This window comes from Podarcis pityusensis (genome assembly GCF_964106645.2).
Source record: "Podarcis pityusensis genome assembly, chromosome: 7".
Taxonomy (NCBI): Eukaryota; Metazoa; Chordata; class Lepidosauria; order Squamata; family Lacertidae; genus Podarcis; species Podarcis pityusensis.
In genome coordinates this window covers 61803486-61828391 of record NC_138031.1, presented here as the reverse complement: position 1 = coordinate 61828391, position 24906 = coordinate 61803486, and the positions used below count along the sequence as shown (strand labels likewise).

General features: G+C 41.7%; 1 protein-coding gene across 20 annotated transcripts in view; it reads left to right on the top strand.

The window, feature by feature from the left end:
* The window catches only part of ATXN1 (ataxin 1), a 226022-nt gene that overhangs the window by 79451 nt on the left and 121665 nt on the right, over positions 1-24906 (top strand). For all 20 annotated transcript variants that reach the window (XM_081015292.1, XM_081015291.1, XM_081015283.1 and 17 more), the window contains one exon: positions 8498-8602. The gene's annotated coding sequence lies outside the window, so the exon portion shown is untranslated. The remainder of the gene's footprint in view (positions 1-8497; positions 8603-24906) is intronic.

The window sequence follows — 24906 nt, the reverse complement described above, 5'->3', positions numbered from 1 at the left end:
AGTGGTGAGTAAGTTTCCTGCAAAGCCTGATGATGAAGACCTCGATAAAGACCAAAGAGCAAGGGCCACAATTGTCTTGGGGCTGGAAGATTCCCAGTTGCCGTATGTGAGGGGAATCAAGACAGCTAGAGGTGTGTGGCAAGCACTTAAAGAACTCCATGTGCGTGAGACAGCGGTTTCCAAGCTGTTCATTCGCAAGGCATTGTACAAGGCAATGTTACAGCCTGGGGTTACAATGCAGGAACACCTACACAGTTTACAGTTAAAGTTTGCTGCACTACAGGAAAGAGACTGTGCGTTAGACCAGCAGGAGAAGGTGGCTATTATTTTGAGTTCTCTCCCGGAAAGCTGGGATAATTTAGTTTTGTCTCTAGAAGGCATACAGGAGCGTGATTTATCAGTCAGTTACGTTACTGGGCGTTTGATTGAAGAATGGCAGAAGAGGCAAGAAAGGTCGTTGGCTGCAGAGGCTTCTACAGGTGGACGGTTTGGAAGGAGTTCTCATGCCGTGCCAGAGGTGAAGCAAAAGCAGCGTACTGGTGAGGAGTCAGCGTTTGCTGTTAGGCGTTGTTTCCGATGTGGGTCTTCAGCGCATCTAAAACGACAATGTCCGGAGTTGGTCAAGTCTCAGTTGCCAGTGCAGGAGCAGAGACGAGATCAGCAGCAGCAGCAGCAGCGTAAAAAGAAATTCTTCAAACAAAAACAGTCGGCTCAGCTGGTGACCGCCGAGGTCAAGATTGCTGATGAGAAACAAGCTGTCTGGGTGGTCGATTCGGGAGCGTCTCGGCACATCGTAAATTCAGATGAATTGTTTGTTTCCAAGAACTCAGCACAGCGCAGCCAGGTGGCTCTAGCAGACGGAAGTACTTCCGAAGTGATTTCGGGGGGTGCAGTTTTTGTTCCTTGTCTTCGTGAATGCCTGCAAAATGTACTTTGTGTGCCGTCATTAAGGAGCAATCTGATGTCTGTAGATTGTTTGCTAAAAGCTGGGTTTAAAGTGTATTTTGAAGGAGACAGTTGCATTATTAAGAAGGCTGGTGAGATTTTAGGCACTGCTAAGTCAGAGGGAGGCTTGTTTTGGCTTAAAGCAGGATCTCAAGTTGCAGCAGTAGTCAGTAAATCTCAGCCTGCAGTGAATAACAAAGCTATACATGACAACTGTGTGCACTTATTGCATAGGAAAATGGGGCATGCTTGCTGGAAAAGTGTACTAAAAATGTCTGAATTGGCTGATGGGGGTAATTTAAAGAGTTGTAACAAGTACCTTGATTGTAATGTTTGTAAAAAAGGTTAAAACCCACAGAGTCTCTTACCCCAGAAGTGACAGAGTTAGTGAATCACCGCTACAGCTGGTTCACATGGACGTAATTGGTCCATTTGCTGTAAGCAGGGGTGGAGCGCGCTTTTCACTAACAATTGTGGATGACGCCACGCGTTACTCTTGGGTTTTTCCCATGAAAAATAAGGGTGACGTATTCACTAAGTTTAAAGGCTGGGTGGCATCTGTGGAAAGATTTCTGTCCATTAAACTCAGAAGGGTTCAGACGGACAGAGGTGGCGAATTTATGTCAAATGCCTTTAGAGATTGGTTACAAAAGCGTGGCATTGGGCATAGGAAAACGAACGTTTTTTCCCCAGAGGAGAATGGCGTTGCAGAGCGAAAAAACAGATCATTACAAGATATGATGTTTGCCATGCTTGATGATGCTGATTTGCCCATGTCTTATTGGGGGGAGAGCATGCTCACTGCGTGTTATCTCCAAAATAGGCTCTTTCATCAAACAATAGGTACAACCCCGTACTTTAAATTGTTTCAGAAAAAACCTAAAATTGACCATTTGCATGTGTTTGGATCAAAAGCCTGGGTATTAATTCCGAAACAAATGAGAAAGAAGGGAGATCCTAAGACCAAACAGTTAGTGTTTGTGGGTTACCAGGAGCTGGGAAAAGGTTTCCGCTTTGCTGAAGGGACAAATGGCATTGTGATCTCCAGGAATGCCAGTTTTTGTGAACATAGTGGCTGGGAGAGACTACATGCCAATACTGAGGTTTGGTTTGAACCTTCCCAGGAGCTCCATGACTCTGAAGGTAGACACAGAGAATCAGAGTCTGAGGGGGAGGAAAGTTCAGATAAGAGCTCTCAAGAAAGTGGAGTTAGCCAGAGACCAGTTGCTAAGCAACAAAAGAGAGGTCGTAGTTCTGAGGAGGAAAGTGGGTCAGAAGAAAAATTTTCTCCCAGAAGATCTAAAAGACAAAACAAAGGAGTGCCTCCGGTGCGTTTTTCTCCAGATACTGCAAATGTGTTTAGTGTAATTGCAGAGCCCAAGAGTTTTCAGGAGGTGTTAAAGTTACCAAAAGAGGAGGCAGAGCTCTGGAAACAGGCAATGGAGGAAGAGATGTCCTCTCTGAATGAGCACAAGGTTTTTACACCAGTAGCAGCGCCTGAGGGGGCAAAGATTGTAGGCTGCAGGTGGGTGTACAAACTTAAACCTCTGGTGACAGGAAAGTGCAAATACAAAGCTCGTTTAGTGGCTCAAGGATATTCTCAGAGGCCTGGAAAAGATTATGATGAAACTTTTTCCCCTACTGCTAAGGGGGACAGTGTAAGGCTGATTCTAACGCTTGGAGCAAAGAGAAAACTCCTGTTAAACCATTTTGATATCCAGACTGCATATTTACATGCATCAATATCAGAAGACCTGTATCTAGCCGAACCGCCTGGTTATGAGACAGGTTCCAATAGAGTGTTAAAATTAAACAAAGCTCTATATGGTCTCAAACAGGCTGCAAGATCTTGGAACAAATGTTTCCATGAGGCCTTAGTGTCATTTGGTTTCAAGCAGAGTACAGCTGACAATTGTGTTTATGTACGTGGTACAGGCAGTGATCAAGAGTTTTGTCTGATTTATGTAGATGATGTATTGTATGCCTGCAAAACAGATAAACAAACTAAAAGGTTTGCCAAGCAATTGTCCAGTAAGTTCAAAGTGAAGGACTTAGGCCCGGTTAGGACATATCTAGGGTTGGAAGTGTGCTGGGCCCAAGATGGCAGCTGCCTAATTAGTCAGCAGAACAAAGTTAAACAACTACTGACTACATACAGGATGCAGGATTGCAAAGGGGCAGCGGTGCCTATGGATCCAGGTTTCATAAAAACACTTCATATAGATGAGAGTCCTGAATTTGAACATCCTGATGTATATCATTCTGTAATTGGAAGTTTATTGTATCTAGCACAGTGGTCCAGACCTGATATTAGCTACACAGTAGGCATATTAAGTAGATTGGTCTCAAAACCCACACTAAATGCCTGGAAAGGGGTAAAACAAGTTCTGAGATACCTCAAACAGACAATTGGTTATATGTTACAATTAAATTCTTCCGAGGACGAAATGTTAAGTTGCTACTGTGATAGTGACTGGGGAAATTTGCCAGATAGAAAATCTGTCACAGGACTAGTCATAATGGTCGGTGGAGCTTTAATCAGCTGGCGGTCACGCAAGCAAGACGTTGTAAGTGTGTCATCAACGGAATCGGAGTACGCCGCATTGAGTGAATTGTGCAACGAGGTGATTTATTTCAAGCATTTGTTAGCAGATTTAAATGTAAATTGTGGAGAACCAGTACGAGTTTACATTGATAATCAAGCTTGTATAACCTTAAGTAAAGCAGAGGGTTTCAAATCACATTCCAAACATATCTCTGTAAAATACCAAAATGTACGTTGCTGTGTACAAGACAATATAATCACATGTACTTATGTATCAAGTGAAGAAAATGTAGCAGATGTATTAACTAAACCATTGGCAAAGATAAAGAACAAGCAAATGTGCAAGGGTTTAGGTTTGCTGGAAAAATAATCTCCTACATAGGTGGTTTTTGATGTTAATTGTCCAGCAGAATCTGTGAGGGGGTGTTCAGTTTCTGTTAATTGATTCTCATGGGAAACTTGCAGATTCTGGCTTCACACAATTAACTCAAGGCAGTGTCAATTTACTCTTGGCAGAAAGCCAAGGTCTGCTTGACCTAGAAACTACTTACTCTGATTGGTTAACGACCAGCACTCAACTCTGTTATCTAGGATTGCTAGCACAGTTTGATGTGAGGTGTGTTAGGAGAAGGAGTTAGAAGTGCTGTGTATGGTTATGAGAGAGAGAGAGAAAGAAAGGATTTATTTGCTTTGTTTTGTATGCAGAAACTCTGCTGGTTTTTTTTTTTCCTTTTAATAAATCCTGTAAATAGTTATTCTGAGTCTAGCTGACTAGTCATTACCGCCGCAACTAGCTTCCTCGCTGTGCAGGAAAACTCTGCTACGTTTGGGCTAAAGCCAATAGGGCTATGCCTGACACTTCAAAGTTCCATGAGATACATCATGTAGTATTACTTAGAATGTGAAAACAACAACAACAAAGTCTTGTAGCACCCCTTTAAGGTGCCACAGTATTTTGTTGTTTGCTGCAACAGATTAACCCAGCTACCCATTTGCAGCCTGGCATGGTGGCAGGGGAGCAGCCAACATCTCAGACTCCAGCGTGGCTGGGAAACACTTTGCATAGGAAGACACAAACAGGGCAAGACTTCAGAGAGCCAATCAGCATCATTCTAGGCTCCCTGGGGTGTGTGGCCTGGAAGTGGACCAGACCAAAGTCTGTGCTGGCTCTGTCTGGTCTGCTCCTGGGACATAAAAGGTGGTCCTTGCCTGCTTGCTCCACTTCTGCGTCAATTGACTTTTCAAACTACCTACCCTTTGTTGTTTACCTCTTGCTTCCATCAGGGGAGGGTTTATGATCTAATGACATTGCTATGGACAACCGTTGGTCCCTGTTTTTTAGGGTTGGGGAGGAATTTTGCCCACAGGCAGATTAACTTTGGTCCTGTGCATTCTTGCTTACCTCATAGTAATTGTCATAACTTATGACGGTAGGAGAGGTATTGAGCCAGTTACTTAGGAGAAAGGGACAAGGCAGGGTCACCCTGCCCCATCTCATAGGGTGATTCCCTTAAGAGATTCTGGAGGGCAGCACTTTCCATCCAGAAGTATATTGTATATTGTAGGTTGTATATTGTAGATAGTAAGGTGCTTAACTTGAATTGTACCTTGCTGTTGTATTAATACACTGAGGGGAAAAATAAATTGTGGAAGAGGAGTAGGCATTATTTCTGGGGTTAGTGGAGAAGTGAAAAGTCAGTGATACAATTTCAAGGAGAACTTTTAAATAGAATTTCCATTGTTACTTATGTACTGCAATTTCCCCCCATTATTTGTATACTGCAACTGTTTTAAAGATGGTGCATGGCCTAGGGAACCCTCTAGTGACTTTCTCTGCCAGGTGACACACTTTTGTTCCATCAGTTGAGTCACTGGATTGCAGGGCTCATGAATATTGTGGTACTAAATTAAATAATGGTAGAAGTGGGAATGCAAATGAAAAGAGGAAAATACTATAACACACACAATGTCAGTAGTGGACACTGTGAAGCACAGTCATTTAGGAACTTACCTCAGGTTTGAGCTCCTACTTTATCTTCAATATCTGGTTTTGCCTCTGCAGGAAGTTTTTGGTTTTTTTTAAAAGTGGGGGAGCATTCATCAATGCAGTCCCCACCCCAGTTTTATTACATCATATTCCCTTTTTGTAGAATAAGACACATTGAAAGCTGCTAATTGTCTGTTACGAGTAATTTATTTGACTGTGGAATAATTATCATCTATATCACTTGACAAGTACGTATAAATCAACATGACCTTTAACTGCATCGGTTGTTTTAGAATTGGTGTAAAGAAATTCAGGGAACTTGGATGATTTGGTGAGTGAGACTGCTGACCCAATGCTGAGTTGCAGGGAGAGGAAATATTGACCAATCCAAATTAGGTAACCGAAAATTATGCTTCCTGCTGATAAGCTACTTTTCATAGTATGCAAACATAGCACTCGAGGTAGTAAAACTGTGAGGCAGCTATACTATATCTTATTTAGGAGCTGTAAAATGATCCCATGACAGTAGTAATTCATTCAGTTTCCCACAGAACAGTTTTGTTATGAGGGTTTTGGAAAGCATGTAGAGAAAATGCAGGCATGACCCAGCAAATGTTTTTAACAGTTTTATTAAGCATTAGACTGAAGCTTTTCCTTTGAGTGGGTGAATATGTGGATTAATATAATTCAGCTGTAAGAAAGCCATGAGAGCTGCCAATATTTATTAGGGTAATGAACAGCAGCTAGCATTTTGATGTGTGTGTTATCCATATAGGCATAAGATGGTATCCAGTTAAGTCATAGATTTTGACATGTCCAAGTGGAGTATGATTTAGTTGGATACACCCATGTGGTTTCAGAATAAGGTGAAAAGAAGCAAGAATTCAGTCGAAGATGCAGTCAACCTCTCTTTGAGGATTGATCTATCAATTGAAGGCAGCTGAAACTGAATGCTCTTTCATTGTGAAATGTAAGACACTATACCCTAGAAAGATATCAAGCTGGAAGACAAAGGAGTGTACAATAAAGCAAAGCTAATGAGTCCAATAAACAGCCCCAAGGTTATAAGTGATCTGTCTAGGGGGATACATCTAGCAGAAGATCTAGAACAACTGCAAATGTTTGCATGTTGGACAGACACTGAAAAGAACCAGTTGCCCCATTAACCTAAAAATCTTCAAGCATTACAATGCAAAGATGTTTTGATTTGCTTTCCCTGATAATTTGTACAGTGACATCCAAAAGTGGACCTTATGATAAGGGTTTGTACGGACAATCAATAAAAAGGGGGGAAAGGGCTTGCAGGAAAGTTGAAGAAGTTCTTTGCATCTGTTTTCACTGTGACAGACGGGCAGATTGTTGTGCTTGAACTAACTTTCTGAGGAGCTGAAGCAAATAGTGATGAAAAGAGATTGTGTTCTAGGCTGTACTGACAAATTGGAAACCAAATAAAACAGTTTTGCGCTGACAGGACCCAGGTGGAAGATGGTGTGTCCTGGAAGAGGGGGCCTGGAATTGTCGGTAGATAAAAAGGAATAATTGTGGTGGGCGGGGGGGGGGGCAGAGCAAAATGCAGAGATGAAGAATAACGGAGAAGGAAGGGTGGAAGGAAGAGAGATGTAAATGTTCAACATTTATTACTGAAGTTAATTCTCGTGCTTTGGGGGGGATCTCTCATATAATATAGCAGTGAACTGATTCTTATTTTATGGCTTTATTCATTTTAAATAGGCTACTTTCCTAATTACAAAAAAACTTCACTTGAATGCCACATTGTGCTTTTGTAGGAGCCAAAATATTGCCCGTTGCTGGCCAGAACTGGTTAGTTTCAGCAAGGTGGTGGCCTCATTTGCCTTCCAAGGTTGCAGTGCTATATGACATCAGTTTTGGTGATGTGGTTACTGCAGCCAAGGGCAAAGCTTCCTGCATTGCATTGCCCTTAGTCTGAATAGATGAACCTTTCTGCACACTCTTTTGATATTATCCCCAAAAGCTTCCAAAAGGGGGAAATGATTTTACTGCCATCAAAGAGTGCCCCCAACTCTTGTCTCACCCCTGTTGTATCCCAGATGCCATCAAATAGGGACCTGTGATACACATATCACAACACTTCATGCTTTATTTGATAAGGCAATGAGTGTTTACTTGGTTTGGGGTGGGGAGATAATATTTTCCAAGCAACAATTTGCTGTGTTTTGAGCTCTGGGGAAATGACATTTCCTTACAGTGGTTGTGCTCCCTTGATGGAAACTTTCTGGAACTCCTGCAACAGCTAAGAAGTGTGTGCAGAACACACACACAAAGTTGTCTAGGTAAGCCCCAGTGCAACTGCAAAAAGAGTACAGTGTGTGAGTTCACCCTCCGCTGAAGGGATAGAAGAAAGATTAAAATACTTTTAAGAACACTGTTTACTTCTTTGGCAGTCTAAAGAAACAGTGGTAGGTGACAGTATAGTGTTAAATGATCAACACAGGAAGAAGAGCCCCCTTTCTCACTGCTTGGATTGCAGAAAACTGATCATGTAAAGAAGAGTAGACTCTAGGTTGATGCTTGCTAAGCTGATCTTTGATGTGGTCATGAAGGAGGTGTTGAATGCAGCAGAGGCGTGAGGAGGGTGAAGGTAACCTTTAGATTGGGGAACGAAGATTGTGTAATTCATTTGATTTACCTTCTTACTGCACCATCCATGTTGCTGATCAGAGTGATTATTTTTCCAGATTTCTCTGTGGTTACTCCTGTTTTCTATGTGTTCATAGTCTGTTTAATCAGCAGTTGATCATCAAAGAATGTTAACAACCATGCTAACAGGCAGTGTTTGAAAAAATCCATTTAGGCTGTGAAGATAACAAAAGGGCACAATCCACAAAAACGACCACTTCTTCTCCCCACTTCTGGTTCCAAAACTAGCTTACTTAAAGTTATCAGAAACACATTGCGGATAGTGCAGGGATTTCCCTGCCAGCCACTTGAAGTGACACTTCTTCTCTGAACATTTCTTGGTTTTTTTTTTTTAATTCTAGCATCCTTGAGCACAATGAACAAGTTTTAATGCACAGACTCCAGGGGAAAGTGCTGCAGCACCTGGCCAAAGGAGGTTGCACCTAGGAACACTCCTGCTGTTTGAAGTAAGTAATGGGAGTAATTTTGTTACAAGGAAAATTGCAATTGCTTTATATATTAATTGGTGTTTTTGTGTCTCAGAGGCTATGCTGATGTTCTGTAATGCATGGAGAAGGAGGATCAATTAGAGGGTTAAATTTGATCGTGGCAAGTCTATGTGTGTTGAACTTTGGCCTTTCCCAATCATGTAGGATGAGGATATGAGGAAGAGGGACAGCTTTTAACAGCAAAAGAAGTGCATGGACAGGTGGTCCTCACCACACTTCCATGACCACAGCTTACATTCCTATGGCCTGTCCCTTCAGGTGCCTTTTCTCCCTTTCTCTTGACCAAGTTCCTGATACAGCAAATGAGCTCAGCTGGGAAGGGGAGGCACTTGGGGAGAGGGGGCTGCAAGGAGGAAAGTGACAGCAGCTCCCTGCTTGCATGTTCCTCTTTTGCTATGAAAATCAGACTGCACTGAACTGCCTTCATGTCCTGTTTGAGTCTGTCTCTCAAATAGCAGCTTGGGCTAGGAAAGAAGTACAGTGCTTGTGCACAGATTCACAAGAGTTTTATTTAGGTCATGTCCACTTGGAGTTTTTTTCAGGGCTGGGATATGTCCATCTCTGCAAGCCAGAACGTATCAGTGATAATTCATACAGCAGGGCGGAGGTAGGATGTATAGCTTGCATGGCAGGGATATGCAAATTCAGAACCAGTTCCAGGCTTGAAGGAGCTTAAGGCAAGAGTTATACCAATTGGCTCAAGGCCCAAAGCCCTGCATTTTCCCATGAAAAAATGGGAGTATATAGAGATTTTTTTTGAGAAGCACTGTCTTTCACTTTGCATCAGATTTACTCAATGGAAATCAAGCAAGGGAGTTTGACATTGCAACTTGACTTAATCAGCTTCTGGCACCATCCCTGCTTCTTCCTTGCTTCCTAACCACACCAAGAATAGTGGAATAAGTGAATTATGAATCAAGAGAATAGGCTTGTGTAAAACCCAACATGGCACTTGCTTCCCACACTTCCAGTTTAGCAAACTGAGCAATTGCCTTGTAGCTCTTTCCTAAAAATACATTTTGTTCCTTGGTTGCTTTGCAAAGAGCCAGCTGTTATATTGAACTTGCTTTTCTGCAACGAAGCCTATAGCCAAGACTCAACACATGGAACTCAAAACAATTGCACATTTTTCCCCTTTCTACCCTTGTCTCCATTTTTCTCCCCATGTCATAGTTGCAAGGGATCTGCCCTCTTGCGCACTGCAAAGAGCAATGCTGTGCTATACATTTAATTGTTTAATTTACTACTATTACCTATCAGTACGTAAGATAGAAGTCTCAAATATAGAACATAAAACTAAATTATTTTAAAAGATATAGGCACCTTTAAAAAACCCTCATTAAAAATCACAGTAGGTGTATACTTATATCAAAACTAACAGCAATGTCACAAAACGAGGGGGCAAGCTTTCTGAGAATCCTTCAGGCTGGATGTTCAACAAGCCTGGGGGTAGCTGAAGCCAGCTATTTCAGGAAATAGGTATTTGGGGCCTTTGCAACCAGAAGTCTTGTACTCTATGCAGAAGTAACATATAAGAATTGTTGCGCTTGAGTTGATTCTTGGTTTAGGGCTGCTTCTAGATTTGGAGGGAGGTTTGGCAAAGTGCTAACTGGTGGCCCACATTGGGCTTAACTGTTGGTGGCAGGCAGCAGCCAAGCTCCTAACAGTGCTGGGCTACCCTGTAAATTTCCCATAATGCTTCTAATCAGTGTTATGTTAACAGCATTGTGGAAGTTGTTTTTTTTTTTATGGAGGCTAGACCCAGATTACTTGCTGCTGCTCAGAGTTCCAGATTGTGGACAGGAAGGGTGGGCCCTATCAAGGTGATGGGACCATGGTAGCTTCCCAAAGACAGCAGCTACTGACCCTGGCCCTACTATTGGTGGTAGCTGATTACACAATCTCTAATGGTTTGGAGAACGACGCCAGGGGAGCACTTTGCTTAGCGATGCATCTGTAGAGTACTAGGATTTCAAGAAAAGTTGGTGGCTTATAATGACATATTCTTTTGCAATTGTGTGGCTATTGGAATTGTTTTATCAAAATATCAACATCCTTGCAGAATTTTGAGTTGTCTTTGTCAGTTCTGTATTCATATTTTGACTGTGCTCGTACTAGTCTCCTCATGACAAAAGGGTTTAAATGACATGGTTAGAACAAAATAAAGTCCTCTTTCTGCACCATGGCTGTGAATGACACTGGAATGTTTGAAATAGTAGCATAATTAGCAGCTACGTGACTCAGACTACATTGTGCTATTTTTGGTTTCGTAATTAAAAAACAGAAAAAGACAACTCAATATGAATTGTAGTGAAATGCTTCACCTCTTTCACCCTTTCCATCGTCTGTCCTTTTATTTTTATTGCGTTAGAAAACTGGGGACCTCTTCATCTTTCTTTGTTACATGGCCTGGGAGGAAACAATTGTTGAAAGATAATGAAGAGAGAAACAAAAACCTTGCAGGCTTTTCCCTTGTTAGAAACACAGTGCCTTGTTACTTTCACACGTGGCAAAATAATAGAAATCACTGCAAGCTATTTTGTTCTGATCACTGCATTTGCTGCTTTTGCTTTAATTTGGCAGAGTGGAATAGCCATAGAATGAAAACAGGCATTTGGTTTCAGCACAGCATAGAACTGTTTCTGGGGAATTCCAGCACCAACTTCACTGTTTTGGGGGCATTCCATGAAGCATCTGCGAAAATTATTTGCCTTGAAAGAGGTGTGGAGTGGCTCAGTAGTCCTAAATATTAATAGTCTTGGAGAGAAAATTGGGGGCAGGGGGCGGAAACCAGAGCCATTTTTTGTTGTCAGCATTCATTTTCGTGGAGAGTCTCCACTGTTGTAATCTCTGATCCCCTAGCTCCTGTGTTAGATGCAAAGATATGTTTTTAAAAAGCCACATTTCAGAGCCGTGTGGTCTGTGACTACCCATAGCTCACCATTTAGCACCTGTACCTAAATGCCATGCTTCAAGAGAGAGGCTGAAATACCACATGAGACCTGTTTCTACCATGCCTTCATAATCCTGTGCTAACATTTTTAACTAGGAGAAGTTTTGCTGTGCTTATTCCAAAGAGTCAATGAAATACATTTTGTTGGACTGATGTATTGCTAGTAGGTTTTTGAGTTGTACAGAATGATTCTTAATGGCTCATTGAGAGAGTTTGTGTAGCTCAGAATTGTTAGGCATATCAGTTGGCATATCAGTTATAGTATATGTCCATAGTCATATATTCCATGAAGTCAAAGTGGCAACACACCTTTTAAATGTGCCGCGATGTCATCTGATATCAAAGGCAAAGTGAGGGGATCCCAAGCCTTGCTCCTCAGGTCTGCAGAAATCTAGATGTATTTGTGTTAAATTGAAAATGGTGTGTTAATGGTTGGATTATTATCTCTTTTATGTTTGCTTTTATATTTGTATGATCCTTTAAGCAATCCTTTGTGGGGGGGGGGAGTGATGGGGAGCAATGTTAAAATTATGATAATAAACATATTTGCACCCTTCATTTAGGATCACCACCTACGTTTACAAAATTACTTTTGTATTTTATAGTTGCTATGTTTGATTTTTTTTTATTTCATTTTATTTTAAAATAGTATAACTCTTTGGGCTATCACTGGGCTCCCAAATAAAAACCAAAATGAGCAATTCAGTGTTTTGAATTATTGTGACATATTTATATTTGTATAATGCTCGTAGCTACCATTGTTTCATAACAGTAAACTGGCTTGATCTAGTGCATAGGTGCATCCCCTATTCTACCACCACACATGAGATTCTCCCAGCCCTATTGATCTACTACTGGTATATGTGTCAGGCGTGGGGGCTATATGTATGGATTGCATTGATCGGATCATGCAACTGAGACTTGTAATTAGCACAACCTGTCAAAAGTCCTGACTGTATTAATGTCATAAATATTTGATCACAATTTTAACATTAAAAAAAACCAACAACAGATTTGTTAAAGAGCATATATTAACTGATCTTTAGCTGGAATGTTGTTTGGACAGTATACTAACAACCAAACTTAGGCGGTACTTCGGAAACAAACTGTATCACAAAGGAACTTGCCTGGCTAGTTCAACAATGGAATCCTCCACTGGATTTTAACCCAGACTAACCCCACCACCCCAAACTCACAATAGTATTTTTGTTTGTCATTTTATCTAATATAATGCATTTTTCCTTATTTTGTTAATGTATGCAAAGTCACCTCTAATGTATGCATTTTTGCACATGTCTTTTGGTTGGAGACATCCAACTTAAAATTTGGTGTGAATTTAAATGAAAACCAAATTGAATACCTCCCTTGTCCCTAGTTAAGAGTGTCTCCAGTGTAAGCAGTATGTGTTATAGGTGGCAGGGAAATGTGCTTTCAGATGTATGCAACATTCTCAGTGTGGTGCTTGATATGCCCTGGTGAAGCAATTTGTCTTTGCTTATTATCTTATGCACTACCATAAGAATTTCCATCACCCACCAGTGTGTCTTCTTACATTTGACAGGTGCAGAACATCAACCAGATGTTCTCTCATATCACCATTGATATGTAATATTATGAGTTACACGAATTACGCAGGTGTGGTGACATTGTCACGTAATGGTGGCGTGTGTCTCCTGCAGCTGCAGATTCTCTTCCTAGCCTCTGAAGGTGGTAGATAATTGCTCTTGAAGTGTTTACATAATCAGCAAGAAATAATTAAAAAGCTAGCACAGATGCTCTTATTTTACCACATTTGATTCTGAGGTTCTACTAAGGCAACCAGAGTTGTGTTTGTTGTGTGCGCATGCATGTATGTTTCTCAGAATCAGCTGTAACTCTTGAATTTTTTCTTAGTATTCAGCCTACACATAAGTGTAGATAACTTAGAAGTTGAAGTAATGTTTGTCTACTGTGCCTACAACTGCAGAAGGTGAAGTGTTTTGACATACGTTCTCCCAAAAACTCTGGAGGGTTTCCAAACATTTCTTTCATCTGTATGTGTCTTTTTAACAAAGAAACATGAGCAAAGACAATTCAGATTTCTTCTTCCCTTGTTGTTAAGGCTGTTAATCGCCAGGGAACTTTGTCAAAACATTTGCGGTAGAATGGATCTAGTGTCTTGGAGCTGGTTCATCTTGTCACCAACCAAATGTAAGCTTTGTGCTCTGTATAATTATTGACATATCTGGACTGTGCAAATGTATGCCCATCATGTTCTATCCATGTTGTACACTGATTTCACATCTCTCCATCCAAAGACAGTGGTGTTTTTTTCCAGTCCACACATAAAGATCCCTGTTGCGGGAAAATATGTGCACACATAACATTAAACCATATTTTGGTGCTATGTGAATGAGTCTTCAAGGACACACACTCTGCTCACGTTCCTGAGAGTTTTCCTGGCTATGCTATATAGGTCCAGAGGGCTCGGGTTTCAAGCCCTCTACTTGTGTGACATTGCTGAATGTTCCACATGACACTTTCATAGTCTCTTGACTTTAAAGAGTTAAAGAAGAGTATGCATTTTGAAAGGGCAACCACCTGGGGAGAGGAAGGGAAGTAGGGAAAGTTTGCCACTTAACTATTCATCTTAGGAGCAATTGCTACCCAACAGGTAAGATGCATACCTGGTTTGATTATATACTACACAAGCCTATTTGGGTTTTATTGTTGTTGTTTATTGCATAGTTTTACAATTCTAGCAAAGTTGTGCAATGTAAAGCTTGCGATGGTGCATTTCTTGAGAATAAAAATAATTTTGAAAAGGGTGCCGTTTTGGTTTGGCTGATGAAGAAATCCTTCTCAGTGACATAGATGGGAAGGGGACAACTTAAACCAGAAAAAAAATATATTGAATTGGCTCCAGCTTGCTACTGTATAAACACAGGCTTTGCTCATAGTTTGACTGCATTTAGTTCTAGCCCTAAGAACTAACCAAGAGCAAGCTTGTAGTACAATATGCAGTCATTGTAACGTTATGTAGACATGGCTAATGTAATGTGAACCCCTTAAACTTACATAGAAATTATTAGTAGTAATAATTTTTAATTTGACTTAAAGCATTACATTGCTTGACAATGCTTTAAAAAAATGAACACAGTCCTCTTTGATTTCAATGTTGGCTCAAGATCTTAAGTCGCTGACGGTATACATCTGCAAGAATTAGTGAGCCCTGCAGACAAATATGTTTGGAAGCAAAATATTGTTAAATCATTTCCTCAGCTGGCTATCTGCCAAGGTGTTCTGTATCCTTTTCTTGCATTGATAAACATCATAAATACCTAAATGGCTACAAAAGGCTGTTGAGAGCCATTTACTATTTTGGGTGTGTATCATGATAAGCAGGCACAGCAGAAAAACAAAACCACGAACTTGAGACTTTGGAAGGGAAAGCAAAAAGAGAGAGAAGTGTTTGCACATAAGAGAAAATGAATTAAGAAGTAGATAATTATAAAGTTTATATGTGCAAGGCCTTTTGGTTTTAACCCCCCCTTTTTTTTAACCGTGATAACGATATTGCATTGTTGGACTATGAATTAGAGCACTCTTAACTCCTAGCCCAAAAGTGTGATCTCTCTTCAGGCATTATGTCTTAATAGAGAATGAAAACATGAATGGTGGTTATACACATTGCTCTTTCTGCCAATGTCCTCTCATGCACTGGTCTCAATGCACTTTGCCCCTGACTTAACTGCATCTCAAGAAGCATTTTACATATGTACAAGTGAATACCAGGCTTCCACTCCACAGTTCGTATACATTTGGCTAGGAGTCACATTTTGACAATTCCTGTGTTGTGAGACAATTTTTTGAGGCAACATTTACTGATCTGTTGTAGGTCATAGCTGTCAAGTGTCCCTTATTTGAAGGGACAGTCCCTTATTCCAGCGCCATGTCCCGCTGCTGTCCCTTATTGATGGATGTCCCTTAAATGTCCCTTAAATGATGTCCCTTAAATTTCAAAGGAAGCAGCTCCTCTCCCTCCCTCCCTGCCGGCCAGGGAGGAGGGAGGCTCCAACTGTGTTGCTTGGCTGTGTTGCTCACCCAATAAGAAGTTTAAGAACGACTGGGGGGTGGAGCTTGCATGCCTCGTGTGTGGCTAGTTAATGCAAGCTGAGGGGGTTTTTGAATGCTGGACACCATTTTGTTGCACGTGCTGCTGCAAACTTTGCAGTGCAAAGCCAGGCCGGGGAGCCATCTTAAGCTGAGGCTGCATAGGCTTGTGGTGCATGTGATTCAGATTCTATTCAGTTGAACCTCTGGTTACAAAGTTGGTTGGACAGTGTTCTCGAAGCTACCAGCATGAGTTTGACCAGACTGCAGGAGGACAGGAAGACTGGAGTGCCTGGAACAGGTGAGGCTGCAGGTCCCTTATTTTGGCTTCCGGTCCCTTATTTTCAAGGCTGCTGGTCCCTTATTTTCAAATCTGTAAGTTGACAGCTATGGTTGTAGGTAGAATCATAGAATCATGGAGTTGGAAGGGATCCTGATTATCATCTAGTCCATGGGTCGGCAGACTAAGGCCCGCAGGCCGGATCAGGCCCAATTGCCTTCTAAACCCAGCCCATGGATGGTCCGGGAATCGCCGCGTGGATCGCCATCACGCATGTTCTTTCCCTCTCCCTTCCTCTCCCTCACAAAGTGGCGGCTGCGGCGCCTCCTCCTCCTCCCTCCCTCCCTCCTCCTGGCTTCTGCCTGCCCTGCCTAGAGGAAGAATGGGGCTGGGCTTTGTTGGTGCCAGCAGCAGCAGCGCTTGAGCGGCCGCCATTTTAAGCAGCCCCTCTCTGGAGCCTTTTCGCGGGCCACTCATCATCTTGCCACCGCCGCCAGCTCCTGCTGCTCGCAAGACACAGATAAGCAGCCACTGGGGCTCGTGGTGCTCTTGCATCACCCCCCCCAAAAAAATAGTCCGGACCCCCACAAGGTCTGAGGGACAGTGGACCAGCCCCCTGCTGAAAAAGTTTGCTGACCCCTGATCTAGTCCAGCCCCCTGCAATGCAGCTGTCCCATTCAGGGATTGAACCTGCAACCTTGGTATTATAAGCACCCCACTTTAACCAAAAGAAGTAGCTGCACAGGAGCTCTTCTGCTGCTATTTGTTCTGTTGCCATATGTCCTGGCTCTGATCCTACAAGGAAGGATAGATGATGATTGTGAGGTCGGCAGTATAAATGAGTGAAGTTGATCCGCAGTGTTGTGAGGGGCAGTGTTCTAGATTATATTCTATGGTGCTAGGTCACTTGAGTTTGTGCTTTGCGGCTCCTTATCCCTTTTCTGCTTTGTGGAAGACACAGCTGCAGCAGTTTTGAATACGTTGGGTTTGTCAAGCCTGTAAGCAATTTACCCATATTGCAGGAAATGGAGTGAAGGTGACTGTGTGTTTGAATGCTGGGCATCTCTTAGGGCATCAATATATTCTGTGGTGCATGGTGGTAGGTAACTTGAGTTTGTGCTTTGTGGCTCCTTATCCCTTTTCTCCTTTTTGGAAGACACAGCTGCAGCCTTTTGAGTATGATATGTTCTTAAGCCTGTAAGCAGTTTACCCATATTGCAGGAATTGGGGTGGAAGTGACTGTGTGTTTGGATGTTCTGCATGTCTTAGGGTGTGAATTAACGCAATTGAGTCCTCCCTTGACACATAATCTTCCTCTACCTGGTGAGTCTTCATCTTTGCTTACTTGTGGTGGTGGTGGTGAGGTCCTTCGTCCTTGTAATCTTGGTTGTGGAGCAGAAAGGAATTGAGGCTTCTTGTGGATATTTGTATCTGGCACAATGAAGTCAGAATGGACCAGTAATGTAAAACCATAGTTTGGTGCTACAGTAATAAACAGCAGTGAGTTGTGAGCATGCACAACCACCTCATCCTCTGATGTGGCCACAAAGAGTTTGATAATTTTTGTTTCTGTTTTAGATTAACAAACACTTGCTCTGTCGTCCAAACCTGGAAAAACTGTGATTAGTCTTCACAATGCTTAATTGAAACAACCGAACTTTAAACTATAGTTTATGAAGCTGATTCCCCCCCCCCCCCACCAGTGCCAGATTTAGGTATAAGCTAAACAAGCTATAGCTTAGGGCCCCACTCTCTTGGGGCCTCCTAAAAAATGTAAAGGAAAAAACTGGATGTACATTTCCAAAATATAAGAGAAAAAACTAAATTACCATATAGCATATATTCAACACAAAAAACGACAATTTGTTGTTGACAAAGGACAGCTGGACATTTAAAGGACCCCGTTACCTTCAGTAGTTTAGGGCCTCATCAAACCTAAATCTGGCCCTGCCCCCAACTAACGCTAATTAAGGCTTTGGATAACACATTGAAAGGTGGGTATTAGAAGCAGAACCTTCCAATAACCTCCTCATGGCCACACCATAGTTTAGCATTAAATCTGGCACATCTTAATGCATTCTATCCGTAGGGGATGATTTGCAACCTCACCTCAAATAACAGCTTCATATTCTGCTTTAGAGGCAATGTTTGGTTAATGCAAACCATAGTTTGCCTAACTTGGTCAGAGTGACCGCAAACTGTGGAAGGAAAAAATGGTGTGGAGATCAAATTTCATGATGATTTGGTTGAGGCAACAATTAAAGAGTGATGGAAAGGTAGGCCTCAGAATTATGAGCAAAGTGAGAATTTTCATCCACATTAAACTTTGTAGTTTCAGAACCTGTGTGCTGATTTATTATAATTGGTATTCTGGGGCTAGAAAGTATGATTAGGAATTCCTTGGTTTGACTCTTTATTCTGTGATGAGCTCACTAGGAGGCGTTTCTCTCAGTTCCTCAATGTGCAATGTACTGACTTACAGGGTCATTGTAAGGATTTCCACTAGATAACTCATGTAAAGTGCTTTGTGCACTTGAAAGTACTACGGAAAAGCTCAGTATCATTAGGAATTATTTCTAATGTACCTTACAAAATTATTGTGGCATCTGTAATAATGCTAATGGCTTACTTTTGAATTGAAAAAACAAGATTCAGATTTAAGGCCAAAAAATAATAATGGATAGGCTTATAATAAAATAGATACCTTGCTGTAAATCCCACTTTGTGGCAACAAATCATCTGAGCTTTGCTTCTTTGGGTGGTGATGTCACCAAAAGTTCTCCAGAGTTTTCATTAACCTAACTTTTCCCTGAGGTTTTCTTGGGATATGTTGCTCTTAAATGTCCTAGAATCTCTTGGGACTAGACACGTCCCTTGTTTTGCTGTGCTGCTTTCTCAAGTGGCTGCTCTGTGCCTTCTTGCTTCTTTTGATTTGGTCCGCCTCTTTGTGCTGGCAGGCAATCAAACCAGTGTAATTTACTACAGTTCTGCTCCACCAAATTTTGGAAGACAAGAGGGCTGAAAATGTAGTCTGACTTGCCAGAATACAAGGTATATTCCCCTGGTGTTTGTGCCTTTTATAGCTCATCGCTGTCACCCAGTGTACCTTTCGTGGGTTTCTTCAGCTGAGTGAGCAGGCTAGACTGCCTGGGATTCAGATAGCAATGGGTAGATCAAATATTACAGGCTGATCATTTGTAGATAGAGAGTGCAAGAATAACCTTGCCTATAAAATACTCAGCTTTTCTTTGTGCATTTGGAAAGTGTTTGTAAGGGAGATGGCTAGCAAAAGGGACGCGGGTGGTGCTGTGGGTAAAACCTCAGCACCTAGGCCTTGCCGATCGCATGGTCGGCAGTTCGAATCCCCGCGGCGGGGGTGCGCTCCTGTTGTTCGGTCCCAGCGCCTGCCAACCTAGCAGTTTGAAAGCACCCCCAGGTGCAAGTAGATAAATAGGGACCGCTTACCAGCGGGAAGGTAAACGGCGTTTCCGTGTGCTGCGCTGGCTTGCTAGATGCAGCTTGTCACGCTGGCCATGTGACCTGGAAGTGTCTGCGGACAGCGCTGGCTCCCGGCCTCTAGAGTGAGATGAGCACACAACCCTAGAGTCTAAGACCTTTACCTTTACCTTTACCTGGCTAGCAAAAGACAAAACTGAATGTCTTTGGACTAAAGAGGAGATGCACAGAATAATAATAATCCTGCAAACGGGGTTTTTTTTATGAAAACAAAGACCACCACAGCCAACCACAAATGAACAGCCACACCCTAGGCCTACTTCAACCTCTCTCACCACCAAAGGAACACAAGTGAACAGCAGAGAACCTGCACAAGCAACACTGATGAGACTATCACAAAGATAGAATTATAGAAATATTTTACCTCTTTTTTTGTGCGTAGGGAAAAGGCTGGTTGGAATTGTACCCTGAATGCCCCAGAGATAGCCAGCACTTTCGCTGACAATCAGACAGTAGTCATAGGAAATACCTCCTGATGTTTTTTATCACAGAAAAGATTGAATGAATCAAACTTCGTAAAATAGAAGAGTAAACTAGCTCATATGTGAGCTATGAGGTAAATAAGGTAAATATGTAGACTTTATGAGCAGATGATATGTAATACACAATAGCAGGCGGTTTGGGGAGCCAGTGTGGCACAGTTAACAGAGTGTTGGCTTTGGACTGGAAAGACTGATTTCAAGAATTCATATGATGGTGTTTGGGACTGGACCTGCCATGGTATGGGCCTCTAGTTCCCCTCCTACATGGATGTCTACAGACATTACACTCACTCTTATTCCCTTTCTCTCTGTACCTACCTACCTACACACACACACACACACACACACACACACGTGTCAGCTGGACAGCAGGGAAAGGGCCTGTGAGGTATAAAGAAGTCACCCTCTGGCTATATGCAGGTCTCAGGTGGTTGATATGCACTGTATGTGGACTTGGATAAGTCACTATCTCTCAACTAAACCTAACTTTCAGGGGTGTTATGAGGATACATGCCTCTGACCTCCTTGGAAGTAGGACAAGTTGCACATCTGATAAACAAATGTACATATAGAGAAAGGGAGAACTATTTTCTGGTTAAAGTAGGTATGACTTGGAGCATGTTACATTATCAGTGCACATGGCTTAAATTATTTTAATATTTTCAGTCTGTTACAGGTTGTTTTCATGGGTTGCTTGTACCCGAGTAAGCAAATCGGCACAATCTCGGTAACATATTATTGATTTTAATTGCATTTTAGTGTACTGAGGTTTGATATTTATGTTTTAATGTGATATTTCACATAACAGAAATATAATAAAAGTATGCTTCTGTATAAATAATAAACCTATACAGATACTCATATTTTATGCAAAGCGTGCAAATTTGTTATGTAAAGGCATTGCATAATTCTTACTCCAGTATGACTTTTATGCACCCTTTTCTTCCTTACCTCATTTGTGAAAGTGGCAGATGAACTGGGCTGTACCATGTTGAACTGAATGCAGTATCTCCTGACCAGTGCATTATAACCCTCTTTCAGAGATACTGCTTTCAAATGCAGATCCCCCCATTCCAGTTCATTCAGCTTTGTAGGATGGATGAGAGGAATGCAAGAGCCCAAGTAACCTGTGTCATATCCATTTGGTTAATACCCACAACTCATTTTTCATTATTAAATATGATAGTGTTGCAATTCAAAGTTATCCTATCTATGGTTTGTACCCACATTTAATGGCCCATCTAGACACAATTATCCTTCTCTGTTGAATATGTTATTGGAATCTTTAATTCCAACTCAAGTATATTACTCAGTGAGTGGAATTGGCTCTTGCAATAACTAGTAGCCTGAATTGGCAGCAAATTACATTTATACCAAAATGATGGTTTTACATGGGATTCTTACTACGCATCTGAATTATGCTGCTTAGAGTTATAATTGAGGCTGTCATGCTATGGCATAATTGCATAGCAGTAGCATTGAACAATGTTTTAAGAGTACGTGGACAGAATGTGTTATGATTTCAGAATAAGGGCATGCAATTCTTTGACAGACTAATTTGATTTTTTCATAGTATCTAGTGGCTTTAAAATTTCAGAGTAAATATTATACTGCCTTTGCTTGGAGTTAACAGTGTGATAGGAGTTGTGTCTTACACAAATATTTATCTATGAATTATCAGAACGTGCATTATCAGAGGCTGATTATATAGATGCATGTCACAAAGGGGTCTATAATATGAAATTATGTAAGGGCCTGGTTATTCCAGTGTTCAGTCCTCATGGTGATTCGACTGAATGAAATCACTAAAGTGTAGTCCATCTGAGTCACAGTTGTGTGCTTCTTGGATCCACTGGTTTCAGTGGAAAACACCCATTAACAGCAGTGGAAGTTTGGCTGAATTGTGTCCTCATGCATACTTCATAACTCGGTTCTCAGAACACGGGATTAGGGAATCATTTATGCCCTTCTTGGAAGATTTCTTTACCAAGTAGGCAAAGATCTAGCTACATATTACCTACTTTGCATGATTTCCATTTGCATTGCTCACAAAGTTCTGCCTTACATTGTATTCATGAGTTCCTGTATCAAAAGGGACATTTATTTTGTCTCTGTCTTCAGCCTTTTCCTACACAATGCATAGGTGTGGTTTGCTTGCCAGGCTTTGGATGGCTTTAAAAGGATTTTTGTGCATGCCTATGTGCTACTGGAATTGTTTGAGGGACCATTGAACAAACAACAAGCTAGAAAATAGGCGTGCCATGCCACCTAGCATTTGTTTGGTCACCTGTGGCAAGGAACATCCAGTTCTAGATTGCCAGACACCTCCCCACTGATGCAGGGCTGGCGCCTCACACAGGGCTGCCATAGAACAACACTGTGTTTACACAGGAGTGACTTGGGATGACTGCATTTCAGAATTGTCATGGCACAATCCTCTGCATGTTTGCTTGGAGGTGTGTCCCGCTGTGGTCATTGGGCTTATTCCAGAAATGTGTATAGGATTACTGTCTCTTTTGACTAGCCTTAGAGCTACTTCCTCTTAAGAACAAGCTGTGTGTGCCCTGCCTTATAGCTGGCTCACTCCCCTTCCTAGTTCAAGGAATACCCTTCCACAGCCTATTGCCCTTCAGCTATGCTGATGTAGTCCAGAACATCTGGAGGGGGTACTAAGATGAACAAGGCTGTTGTAGCGATTGTCTTAAGTGGGCTCTACTCTTGTTGTTGGTCCTGGTCAGGCTCACAGAATGTAGCCGCAGCAGCAATTTCCTATTGGTGGAAAGGGTATGTGTGTGGTCATGTACATCTAATACAGGTGACTTGCATGGATACACAGGAAGGCAGTAGATTTAATGTGTGAATCTTATACTAAGTGGATACTGGACAAAATTGTCAGATTTCCATTAAGGCTAGTAATATCCACTAAGTGTGGAGGAGGGTTTGTGTGCTTTAAACCAACATATCTTTTATAAATGCCTACTGAATTATGGAGTAACATTCCTGAACCACGCAGGAAAATAAATAGTTCAATTCACGAAATAATAGGAATGGGAAAATGCAAATAGACAAGAATACAATTGACCACAAGCACTAATTACAACTGCAGTAGTTGTCAGATGTATGCTTTCAGAAGCTCATTGTTTTTTAGCCATTGTATTCCCTCCGCTCCGCTCCCCTTTTCTGTATTTTTAGACATAATCCATTAATACCTTTAGTCATATTCTCTCCTATTCTTTTTACTACACAGGGAATATATATTTAACATTTTTAAAATGCATATTCCATACCAGCAGTAGAATGAGCCATTACTGCCATGCAGTTCTAGGCCTGAATTTTTCTCCCTCTGTTTTTGAGCAATAGCTGAAGAATTGACAATTCTTCACACTACAATAAGCACCAATTGCTTTGTGTGGTACCATTGCTTTAGTTAGACTCAGTTGGAATAAGCACTCAGTGCAGCAAGCCTGCAACTGTGAAGGCAATAGGTTGATGACTGAACATGATTTATACAGTCCTCTGGGTTATGTTATCTTCTAAGTGCATGTGACATTATGCCATTCCTAATGGTATCTAATGACCTTGCGCTCTGTACACTCTCTGCCTTGTAATCTGAATTCATTTGTCATTTTGTAGGCTTCTGAATTTACAGGAATGTCATTCACAACAAAAATAACACAAATATTGTGGATGCCTGGGAAGTTTCTGCTTTATAGTTAAACCAAACCCCCCCCCCCACATTTTTTAAAGAGGAGGAGGATTTGATTTAATATTGACAAAGAGTAGTGGAGCTTGTAATCTTAAAGGTATGTGTCTGGGTGTAGAGAAAGCAAAATTCTCAAAGCAACCAGATGATTTTAAGGGGTGGTTTTTGTCCAAGTCTTAACACCTCTTCTGCCAACAAACACAATACAGTACCTGGGAGAGAAACTGCCGTAGGGGTGGAGAGTGTGAACTGCCAACGTCAATGCAGTGCAGTGAACTTCTAGATTACACTGGTGTTGCTGAAAAGTTCCACCTGTGTTGCAGACAGGTATGTGGGAGCAAATATTTAAGACTAGAGTGCTAGTTCTGAAACCTCGTTACTATGAGCCCAAGCGTGACAAAGCCGCAGGTGACAGATTGCTGGGTACTTAGGTACCAGCCGTATATAACCAGTGGAACTCCTTGGGACTTACTTCTGAGTAGATGCATACAGGGTTATACTGTTGATGTGCCTACTGCTAGCTGAGCAGTTTCCAGGCTGCAGTTCAGCTGCTTATTAAGAATGTCCTTATTTCTGAATCTTGAATGACCTACTTTCCAATATAACTTAAGCTGATTTTACAACCTGCTCCTAGATGGCGTTGGCTTATACCCAAATTCTTCTGTGTAGAGCTAAGAATGTCTGTATGGTATTCTGGTTGGCCATTAGGATAGCTGCCAGTGTAATCTAGAAGTAAACATTGTAAAGGGGGAGCAGGAGGGAGAGCAGGAAATCGCCACCCCTTCTCTTTTTCTCTTCATCTAGTCATTGCCACCACAGCTGTACATACCAAGTCCCAGCACCACTGCCCTTCATGGAAAAGGCCTGAATGCCAATAAAAGCAGACTCTGAAGTTGCAATTATGGACTGGCCAGGGTTAAGGGTGACTGGGAGTCCTTTGAAGGGTCAGGTCTATAGGCTTCTTTGGGCTGGATGTGACCCAGAGGCCATTAGCTGCTGACCTCTTAACTATAACATCAGTAGATAAAAGGCTTTATCTTGCATCTTATGAACTAAAGAAGAGCAGGACTGTACATCATGTTAGGGTACTTCATTCTTTCTATGGCCATTCCTTGTACTAATATTTGCATTTGCATTTCTGCTATTTATAAACAGATTCCTCGTATTTATATGCCAGAAATAGCTACAATTTGGCTGAGCTCCAGTGTCCCTAGAGCTAGAAAGCAGCATGGGGTT